Source organism: Ascaphus truei, chromosome 3 (assembly GCF_040206685.1).
Source record: "Ascaphus truei isolate aAscTru1 chromosome 3, aAscTru1.hap1, whole genome shotgun sequence".
Classification (NCBI taxonomy): Eukaryota; Metazoa; Chordata; class Amphibia; order Anura; family Ascaphidae; genus Ascaphus; species Ascaphus truei.
In genome coordinates, this window is record NC_134485.1 from 419,640,165 (window position 1) to 419,652,246 (window position 12,082).

Here is a 12,082-nt window from a genome sequence, read left to right on the forward strand (position 1 = left end):
ACTACTAAATTAAAACTAGTACAAAGGGGGAGGGTACAAGGTCTGCACCCAGGATTGGGCTGCCCACAAACCATGTCCTGCCTCCACCCCTGTCACGCAGGGAAGCTGCTTAGGGGGGCAAACCCAAGATTGGGCCTAACACTGCCTGCATCTACTAGGACTTACGTGCTAGGGAGGGCAGATGAGTTGCCAGAACCAGCCATGGCTACACATACATACATTAATAATGTACATATTAGAAATACATAATGTAAGCATAATATAAAAGTTATGTAATAGGGATATTCTACACTGCAACTCACCTTGCTCAGACTCCATAGAGCAATAACATTGAGAAAATGTGAGATAGAACTCTCTCTCTCCCTCCGTCTCTCTTCCTCCGTCTCTCTCCCTCCGTCTCTCTCTCTTCTCTTCTTCCTGGCAATGAAATGTACTTACTTTAAACGGCTTAACCCTCTCTGAATCAATTTAAAAAGTACTTGGCAATGAAAGTTACTTACTGTACGCTTGACAGTTTACATAGTTACATAGTTACATAGTAGATAAGGTTGAAAAAAGACGTATGTCCATCAAGTTCAACCTATGCTAAATTTAGACAACAGATACTTTATCCTATATCTATATGTAGCCAGGTTCCCCTTTACAGAGCTGACCCCCCTCCTTCTTGGGCTCACAGCCGCCGTTCGCGAGGAGGTGAGGGCAGGTGCGCGAGCAGCGCGCTACCTCAGAGATGCGTCCGGTTGCCGGGGACGCGACCGGGCCGTTGCTAGGGCCGCGGTCGCGTCGCGAGGGTCCCGGCGGCTCGCGGTGCAGGGCGCCGCCATTGCCAGGTGCGTTGCGCATGCGCAGGGGCTAGGAGCTCTGGGAGGCCCACAGGCAGGTCGCGCATGCGCAGTGAAGGGCAGTCAGCCCCCAGGGTGCACAGGGGCAGAGTCACATGACCCCAGGGAGCCAATAGGGCTACAGTATCTCCCTGCTCAGCAAAGAGATATATTTTGCGGGCTTGCAGCACGTTTTGGCAGTTGGTGACCGGAGCAGCTAGGGGAAGGAGGTAGGGTGCAGGAGTTAGTGACTCCCTGCACTAGGCCAGCAGCCCCCAGGCCCCAGATAAGCCCTGAGTCAACAGTAGTTAAGTGCCATAGGGACAGGCCCTAGGTTAGGGACCCTGCCCCATTAGCTGTTTGCTAGTTAGGGACACAGCGGACGCTGCGTTTCCTGCTGAGAGACTTGGGCTAAAGTCTCTGCCATTAAAGAGAGCTGGACTATCTTCAGGGTGGGATCGCCCCTGACGGATCACCACGTGGGTGGATCCTGGATGTCGTGAAGGAGCTCGTCTGATCCTTTGTGAAGCCAGTTGCAGGCCCGAGCACAGGAGTGCTCGGCAGGTAATCCGTAACAACAAGTGCACCAACAAGCCTATTAGCTTTAATAGTGACTGCGCAGTCACACATATCCTTTCTCTGTAGAGTGCGGGACATTGTGTGGGGTTACTGGACACGGGGTGGTATCACCCGGTGATAGGAAGTTAGCGTCTTGCGAGACGCAGTAGTCAGTGTCTCCTCTAGGGAGGGACACCTGTTGATATACGTGCATCTGCTTATGGTTATTATATGCAAAGTAAAGTCATTGATTGTTTACATACGTTGTGTGGAGTGATATATATGTGTCCTGCGAGGACCAATTCCTGCTCTGCTAGGAACTATCGCAGGTGGAGGCGCTGCACCGAGTACAGGGTTACTCCTAATATAATTGCCCCAGGTTCCCCATGGCGGAAGCTCAGCCCTCCTGTGAGCCTAACAGGTAAAGCACCACACCTGGTAACACTAAGTTCCCTGCACCCACACTATATCTGCGATTGGGTGGGGTGGAAGACCCGTTACATATACTTACTTATTGATCCAGAGGAAGGCAAACAAAAAACCCCATTAAGGGGAAAAATTAATTCCTTCCTGACTCCAAGAATTGGCAATCGGATTAATCCCTGGATCAACATTCTTCCCATGTATACTTATTTGGTATATCCCTGTATACCTTTCCCATCTAAAAAGATGTCCAACCTTTTTTTGAACAAATCTATTGTATCTGCCATCACAGTCTCCATGGGTAATGAATTCCACATTTTAACTGCCCTTACTGTAAAGAACCCTTTCCTTTGTTGCTGGTGAAATTTCCTTTCCTCCAGCCTTAAGGGATGGCCCCGAGTCCTTTGTACTGCCCGTGGGATGAATAGTTCTTTTGAAAACTCCTTGTATTGTCCCTGAATATATTTGTATATAGTTATCATATCCCCTCTTAGACGCCTCTTTTCTAATGTAAATAAATCTAATTTAGCTAGCCTCTCCTCATAATTTAGAATGTCCATCTCCTTTATTAATTTGGTGGCTCTTCTCTGCACTCTCTCTAGTTCCATAATGTCTTTTCTTAGGGTTGGTGCCCAAAATTGTACTCCATATTCAAGGTGTGGTCTTACTAATGCTTTGTAAAGGGGCATAATTATGTTTACTTCCCTTCCATCCATTGCCCGTTTAATGCAAGATAAGATCTTGTTTGCCTTTGCAGCTACTGCATGACATTGGGCACTATTGCTAAGCCTGCTGTCTACAAGCACTCCTAAATCCTTCCTAAAATTTCATATAGTAGATATGAATGTTACCACTTTCAAGATCCTTAACTGATCCCTTAGTGCTTATAGTGCCGGCGACGCGACGTAGCCCGAAAACAAATGCATTGCCGCCAGTGCGTGCTCGCGACGGCAACAAAGTGACATCGCGAAAACTGGTAGCCGGCAACATTTGATTGTTAAAGGGCTGTCGCGTCACGTGACGGCCCTTGAACAAATTAAATTGCCGGAATCCCGCAACGCCACCGCCCAGCGGAACATAACTTTTGCCGGTGGCGACGGGTGACATCATCCGTCGTGTCGCCATCGACGGCACAATAGGCACAGTCTTAGCCTGTTAACACCTCAAAATTGCTTGATAGACATTTGTTAGGTTTTACTGAACAAACTAGCACTGGTTATTATCATATGATATGCTGTCTTAGTATAAATTGAAGCACACAGTGGGAAAGAGCAGTGCATTAATAATATGGATTATAATATGAACATTATAAAGTGCCTAGTTTAAGTGTAACATACAGCAGCGGCAGCTTTTATTAGAGTAAAAGCCGCCGGCTGCATGCGTCTGGGAAGCGGGTAGCCGCGGCGCGTGGCGGCGCACTTTGACGTCACAGTCACATGCGCGCCCGGCTTCCCCGTCTTCCCCGGCTTCCCCAGGCTTCCCCGACACCCCTGGAGATCAAATTAAGGTAAGCGGGGGTGCGGGGAAGCAGAGGGGCAGAGCAGGAGCCGGGTTCGGGGTCGGGAAGGGGAGTAAATTGCGTGCAAAGAGGAGGGGGGGTGCGTGGGGGAAACGCGGCGGCACGCGGTTATTACTGGCGGCAGCTGGGGTAGATCCCGGCATGCCGCCGGCATTTAGTGCAATAAAAGATGTCGCTACTGTAAGAGTAGTGAATTAATAATATGCATTTATAATGTTCATATTATAAGTGCATATTAGTATAAGTGTAATATAACAGTTAGGCAAGAAATTGGAAAGGGATTGATCCTTGTATTCTTGATTCAATAATTTTACATCAACTGGGCCCATCTACTGCCAGCTTTTGAAGTCTTGTATTTCAACTCTACTAAAGTAAGGATGTTTGTTCATTAAGTGCCTTACCTGTGTGTTATTATCAATACGGATTATCCACGCTCTCTTCTGACATGTATATGTTACTCTACATGGGAGAAGGAGTGGCTCAGTGGTTAAATTCCCGGTGTCGGCTCTCTGTGACCTTGGGCACGTCACTTTACCTCCCTGTGCCTCAGGCACCAAAAACATAGATTATAAGCTCCACGGGGCAGGGACTGTGACTGCAAAATGTCTGTAAAGCGCTGCATACAACTAGCAGCGCTGCTTCTGTTTCTAACTGCACACTTTAAACAACCAGCACTTCAAATCAACCACACTGATCAGTATCCGCAAGCTCAGAATTCGTTAGAAGCCTCTGTTTAAATAGGGACACCCACCAGGTGTGTTAGATTAGCAATTAATTAACCACACCCACTCAGGCAGGAGAAAGGGAGACAAAACAAGCTACATGCATCAATTACCACACTGTGACGACTCAGGAGATTCCTTGTACCTCTCTCCCATCTTCTGTGACTCCTTCTGCCCTTCTCCCCTTGCCGCAGCGCTTCCCCCGCAGGTCCCGTGTACCCACGCGTTCCCTGAGCCCCTGCTTTGATCCTCCCCACTCCCTTGCTCCCGCGGTCACGGCATTACCTGTCCCTGTAGCGCCACCCGATCCGTTGCCTCCTCCTCGCGTGGTACCCTCCGCGCGCCTGGTGATGTGTCCGGCGCGTGCACTCCCCCAGCCCTCGGAGGGCACGTGCACACACTCCGCCGCGGCTTCCCCTGACTCACCTGCCTCCTCCGCTCTGCCGCTGCATGCCATCTCGCGGTCTCAGGCCGCGCGCACGATCCCCTTCTCTGAGCTCCGTCTTTCCCTGCTCCCTCTCTGTGTTGCAATCAGTGCGCGCGCACTCCCACTTTACAGAGGGCGTGCGCACAACCACTTTACAGAGGGCGCGCGCACAGGTTCCTCTTGTCCTGTTGCTCAGTTCTCCGCCTCCCAATCCCAACAGGCCCTTCCCCTGTCTGCCCCTGCTGTCTCCTCCTCTTCTCTCCCTACCCAATCCCTGTTGTCCCCCACTTCTCTCTCTACTCCTCCCCTCTCTCCCATTGGTAACTCCTCCTTTATAATCCCTGTCTGTCCACTTCTTCCCCGCTCTGCATAGTTTCTGTTTCCCTGTGTGTACCTGACCTATGCCTTGCTCTCTCCGTGTGCTCCCTGCTTCCTGCTTCTGTGTTATCTTGGATCTCCCTGGTTTTGACCCCTGCTCGTCCTGGACTACTCTGCTCTCTGGTATCCCTGTGAACACTGCTACGCCTTCTACTACGTTAACCTCTGGACTCCTGAATCTGGCACACGGACACGACTACTCTCTCGGACACTCCCAAGCGTTGCAAGTATACTCTAACAACTCTTTCTACAGGCCCAGCAACGCTATACCACACTCCGGGCTTGCTCCCACTGCTGTGGGTGTGTGGTATCATACGTTCCCACCTCGGTACTGGGGTCTAGCCAGGTCTGCGGGCATACAGGCGTGACATTATGCAGAGCCCAACAAGCGCAGACCCCCCCTAGGTGGGTACAGTATTTGAGATCACTATTCCCCTAGAGGCCTTTCAACTCGTCAGTGATCAACTTTCCACTCTCTCCCAGCAATTAACTAATGTTTCTCTTCCGGAGACTTGCAGGGCTTCTACGCCACCTGTGGCTACCTACGCTAGCCCTGTCCCACGGATTTCCTCTCCGAACTGCTATGATGGGAACCCCCTCAACTGCCGCGGTTTTCTAAACCAATGTGAGGTGCAGTTTGAAATGGCTCCCTCTCTGTTTCCCACTGGCCGTGCTAAAATTGCTTACGTTTACGCTCTGCTCACCGGAGATGCTCTTGCCTGGGCCTCTCCCCTATGGGAGCGTGGATGCGAAATAATGCAAGATTATACTTTATTCAGACGCAAATTCCAACTAGTGTTTGATACCCGGAACGGCGTGAGACAGCCGCATTTTCCCTCTTTCATATTTTTCAGGGTCGTAATTCTGCTGCCAAATACGCTATCAGGTTCCATACACTGGCCGCCGAAGTACAATGGAATGATGAAGCCCTCACCGCTGCGTACTGGCACGGACTCTCCGATACACTTAAAGATGATCTGGCTACTCACGTCCGACCTACGTCCCTAGAAGAACTCATCAATCTGAGCGTACGCATGGACCAGCGTACGCAGGAGCGACAACATGAGACAATGTTCCCGTTCTTCTTCCCCTGTTCTTTCTCACAGGTCAGCCGCTACTCCTCTCCTGGCTCTGGAGGCATCGGAACCTATGCAAGTTGGCAGCCAACTACTCCAGGCAATTGAGAGAACGCGCCGGTGCCAGAACAGGCTCTGTTTTCTGTTTCTACTGTGCTTCCTCGGAACATCGTCTCCAGAATTGTCTCTTGAAGCCGGGAAACGGGCACACCCAGTAGAGGTAGAGGGGCTTCTACTGGGAACTGTCTCTCCTAACCCCTCTCCTCCCAACACTCTTTCTAAGAGGTTTGTACTACCTGCCATGCTGGAGGGTCCCAACCTCACCGTAAATGTTGAAGCATTCATCGATTCCGGATCGGGCGGTAATTTCCTGGACCAGCAGTTCGCATTGGAGAATCAAATTCCCATTGTCAGAAGGAAGAGCCCAGTTGGCCTTGAAGCCATCAACGGTCGACCACTTCAACCGGCTTTCATCATTTGGGAGTCTATTCCCCTCACCTTGACCCTGGCTGATGGTCACAAGGAGGTAATTGTCTTTGACGTTTTCCAATCTCCTTCTGTACAGATTATTTTAGGATTGCCTTGGCTTCAACTCCACAATCCGCACATTGATTGGTCTGGTACCCTACGCATCCAGTGGCCCTCGGCCACAGAGACTACAGCAGTGCTTCCTCCCGTGCTCGTTCTTGCTGGACTCAACTCGGTAGCCACAAATCATTTGTCTCTGCACGTCTTGTACCATGAGTACTTGGACATATTCAATAAAGTACAAGCTGAGGTCCTCCCTCCTCATCGCCCGTACGATTGCCCGGTCGACCTCATCCCAGGGACTGTCCTGCCTAAATCGAAGTCTTACCCACTCTCCATTCCGGAGACCCAGGCCATGACTGCTTATATTCAGGAAAATCTGGAAAAAGGATTCATCCGCAATTCCACCTCTCCTGCCGGGGCTGGCTTTTTCTTTGTGAAGAAGAAGGATGGATCATTGAGACCATGCATCGATTTCCGCGGTCTCAATAAGATCACGGTGAAAAAACGGTATCCGCTTCCGCTCATTTCTGAACTGTTCGATCGTCTCCAAGGAGCCTCCATCTTCTCAAAACTTGACTTAAGGGGTGCCTATAACCTCATTCGTATAAGAGAAGGAGACGAGTGGAAAACAGCATTTAACACCCGTTCTGGACACTATGAATATCTTGTTATGCCTTTTGGGCTGTGCAACGCCCCAGCCGTGATTCAGGAATTTATGAACGACATCTTTCGTGATGTATTGGGAACTTTTGTCATTGTCTATCTAGACGACATTCTGATTTTTTCTAAAAGTTTGGAGGAACATATTCAACATACCAAACTTGTGCTCTCCAGGCTTCGTACTAACCGTCTTTACGCCAAAATGGAGAAATGTTTGTTTCACCAGGCCTCCACGTCTTTTTTAGGCTACATTATCTCCAGCCAGGGTTTTTCCATGGACCCAGAGAAACTGAAGGCGGTTCTCGACTGGCCACTTCTCAATTCGCACAAAGGCTGTGCAACGTTTTCTTGGCTTTGCCAATTACTACAGGAAGTTTATTAAAAAAAAATCCTCAATTGCGCTTCCCATCACCGCCTTGACCAAAAATGGCGCCGACGTCTCATCTTGGTCATCTGAGGCCATTGCAGCCTTTGAGACTCTCAAAAAGGCGTTCGTTTCTGCCCCCATCCTTCGTCATCCGGATACCTCCCTCCCCTTTACTCTAGAGGTAGACGCCTCAGACATAGGAGCCGGTGCAGTTCTTTCACAGAGGACTTCTCCTCAAGAGAAACTCCACCCTTGTGGTTTTCACGGAAATTCTCAGCAGCAGAGAAAAATGATGATGTCGGTAATCGTGAACTTTTGGCCATTAAAATTGCGCTCCAGGAGTGGAGACATCTTCTAGAAGGTTCCAAGGAATCAATCGCTATTCTCACCGACCACAAAAACTTGTTTTATATTGAGGGGGCTCGCCGCCTGGGCTCCCGCCAGGCTCGCTGGTCACTTTTCTTCTCCCGCTTCAACTACACCATATCCTACATTCCGGGAACCAAGAATGTTAAAGCGGACGCTCTTTCCCGTCAGTTTGCCTCTGAGACTGAAGCTAAAGAAATCCCGGAACCTATTCTCCCGGCCAAATGCATAATCGCTGCCAACAACTTTGACGTACTAGATGAGATTCACAAGGCACAAGCTCACATCCCCAGCAGGTTCAGGGTACTAGAAGGACGTCTCTACGCAGCTTCATGTTTCCGCCATAAAATCCTTCTTTGGGGTCATTCCTCTAGAGCAGTTGGTCATCCAGGCTTCAAGAGAACCGCAGACCTCATTAAACGGACTTTTTGGTGGCCTAAGATGAATCAAGACATTCTCGAATTCACGTCCGCCTGTCCTGTATGTGCCCAGAGTAAAACCCTCCATCATAAACCTTCGGGACTGCTTCTACCTCTTCCCATCCCTGAACAACCCTGAAAACACATCTCGATGGACATTATCGTTGAGCTGCCTATTTCCAGGGGGATGAACACTATTTTAGTCGTGGTTGATAGGTTTTTGAAACAGGCTCACTTTGTGCCCCTCAAGGGTCTTCCCAACTCTGCCACCTTGGCGGACGTCTTCTCGAAAGAGATCTTCAGGCTGCATGGCGTTCCCACGTCTATCGTCTCTGACCGTGGGTCGCAGTTAATCTCAAAATTCAGGCAGGCCTTTTCTCAAAGATTGGGTATCTCTCTCTTATTCTCATCAGGATACCATCTACAAACCAACGGCCAAACGGAAAGAATGAACCAAACCCTTGAACAGTATCTTAGATGCTTCATTTCCGACTCACAGGATAACTGGGTGGACCTCCTACCATGGGCCGAATTTGCCATTAATTCCTTGAGGAACGAGTCTACTCAGGAGTCTCCGTTTTTCATCATCTGTGGCTTTCACCCCAGTAGTCTTCCTCTCTCCCCTTCTCCTTCAGGTGTTCCTGCAGCCGACTCCCATATCACCAACTTACAAGAATCCTGTAAAAAGATTCTCAAATCCTTACAGTCTGCGGTTGCCAAACAAAAAACCAAGGCTGATCGTCACCGCCAAAAGGGTCCTTCTTTCAGACCAGGTGATCTGGTCTTGCTGTCGTCCAAAAATATTAGGCTCAAGACTCCTTCACCCAAACTGTCCCCTAGATTCTTGGGGCCATTTAAAATCTTAGAGAAGGTTAACCCAATAGCCTATCGTCTGGAGCTTCCGCCCTCTATGAAAATTCCGTCTGTGTTTCATGTTTCCCTCCTTAAGGAATTCGTGTCCAGTCCTCATTTTCCGGTCCCCTCTCGAAGACCTAAGCCATTGTCCACCCTGGGCCAACAAGAGTATGAAATACAGTCTCTCATCGACTCGCGTTTGTCCAAAAAGGGACTTCAATTTTTGGTATATTGGAAAGGCTACGGTCCTGAGGAACGGTCCTGGGTACCTGCAGACCATGTCCACGCCCCAAGGCTGCTTTCCCAGTTTCACCAGAAATTTCCCCTTAAGCCGTGGTTGGATCACTCGGAGATTGATCCTCAAGGGGGGGGATACTGTGACGACTCAGGAGATTACTTGTACCTCTCTCCCATCTCCTCTGACTCCTTCTCCCCTTCTTCCCTTGCTGCAGCGCGTCCCCCGCAGGTCCCGTGTACCCACGCGTTCCCTGAGCCCCTGCTTTGATCCTCCCCTCTCCCTTGCTCCCGCGGTCACAGCATTACCTGTCCCTGTAGCGCCACCCGATCCGTTGCCTCCTCCTGGCGTTGTACCCGCGGCACGGCGCTCCACGCGCCTGGTGACGCGTCCGGCGCGTGCACACCCCCAGCCCTCGGAGGGCACGCGCACACACTCCGCCGCGGCTTCCCCTGACTCACCTGCCTCCTTCGCTCTGCCGCTGCATGCCATCTCGCGGTTTCAGGCCGCGTGCACGATCCCCTTCTCTGAGCTCCGTCCGCCCCCTGCGGTCTTTCCCTGCTCCCTCTCTGTGTTTCAATCAGTGCGTGCGCACTCCCACTTTACAGAGGGCGCGCGCACAGGTTCCTCTTGTCCTGTTGCTCAGGTCTCCGCCTCCCAATCCCAACAGGCCCTTCCCCTGTCTGCCCCTGCTGTCTCCTCCTCTTCTCTCTCTGTCCAATCCCTGTTGTCCCCCACTTCTCTCTCTACTCCTCCCCTCTCTCCCATTGTTAACTCCTCCTTTATAATCCCTGTCTGTCCACTTCTTACCTGCTCTGCATAGTTCCTGTTTCCCTTTGTGTACCTGACCTATGCCTTGCTCTCTCCGTGTGCTCCCTGCTTCCTGCTCCTGTGTTATCTTGGATCTCCCTGGTTTTGACCCCTGCTCGTCCTGGACTACTCTGCTCTCTGGTATCCCTGTGAACACTGCTACGCCCTCTACTACGTTAACCTCTGGACTCCTGAATCTGGCACACGGACACGACTACTCTCTCGGACACTCCCAAGCGTTGCAAGTATATGCTAACAGCTCTTTCTACAGGCCCAGCAACGCTATACCAACCTCCGGGCTTGCTCTCTCTGCTGTGGGTGTGTGGTATCATACGTTCCCACCTCGGTACTGGGGTCTAGCCAGGTCTGCGGGCATACAGGTGTGACATCTTTTGGGTTTAATTATTACCTCTATGCTGACGACAGACAAATATACTTTTCAACACCTGTCCTTACACCTGCTGTACAAACCAAAGTTTCTGAATGTCTCTCTGCTATATCATCCTGGATGGCCCTCCGCCGCCTTAAACTCAACATGGCAAAAACAGAACTCCTTATACTTCCTCCCAAACCTGGCCCTACTACCTCCTTCCACATTACTGTTGGAACTACAATCATTCACCCAGTAGCCCAAGCACGCTGCCTAGGGGTCACACTCGACTCCTCTCTCACATTCGCCCCTCACATTCAAAACATTTCTAAAACGTGTCGTTTTTTCCTCCGCAATATAACAAAGATACGCCCTTTCCTCTGTTGCTCGACTGCTAAAACTCTGACTCAGGCCCTCATTCTCTCCCGTCTTGATTACTGTAACCTCCTGCTGTCCGGCTTTCCTGCCTCTCACCTGTCTCCCCTACAATCTATCCTAAACGCTGCTGCCAGAATCACTCTACTCTTTCCTAGATCTGTCTCAGCATCTCCCCTCATGAAATCCCTCTCCTGGCTTCCGATCAAATCCCGCATCTCACACTCCATTCTTCTCCTCACTTTTAAAGCTTTACACTCTTCTGCCCCTCCTTACATCTCAGCCCTAATTTCTCGCTATGCACCATCCCGACTCTTGTGTTCTTCTCAAGGATGTTTTCTTTCTACCCCCTTTGTATCTAAAGCCCTCTCCCGCCTTAAACCTTTTTCACTGACTGCCCCACACCTCTGGAATGCCCTTCCCCTCAGTACCCGACTAGCACCCTCTCTATCCACCTTTAAGACCCACCTTAAGACACACTTGCTTAACGAAGCATATGAATAGCACTGTGGATATTCTGAACACGATACATAAAGCTTGGCCCCCTGCAGACGCACTTACCAGAACTCCCTCCTACTGTCTCTGTACGTTCTACCTACCAATTAGACTGTAAGCTCCTCGGAGCAGGGACTCCTCTTCCTAAATGTTACTTTTATGTCTAAAGCACTTATTCCCATGATCTGTTATTTATATTATCTGTTATTTATTTGATTACCACATGTATTACTGCTGTGAAGCGCTATGTACATTAATGGCGCTATATAAATAAAGACATACAATACAATACAATACACACACACTTTAAAAATAAATTAACCACTGCACACTCCCCAAAATCAGCCACCTCTGCTAGTATAAACTAGTAAACACAGCACTTTCCTTTCCTTCTGTTTCTAACTGCACACTTTTAACAACCAGCACTTCAAATCAACCACACTGATCAGTATACGCAAGTTACTCTACAACCTTCTCCCCCCTGTCCAACACCCAATGTAATAATACCCCCTGGACTACTCAAAAGCTTTGCATTGTCTATGGAATGTTGGAGCTTTGACAACCAGCACAGCAGCACCACTCATTCTAATGGCAAACACCACAACTTTGCTGCCTGCAAACAATTACTCACATTGCTAATTATACTGTGTAGCCATGGCTAGTCTAGACTGCCTC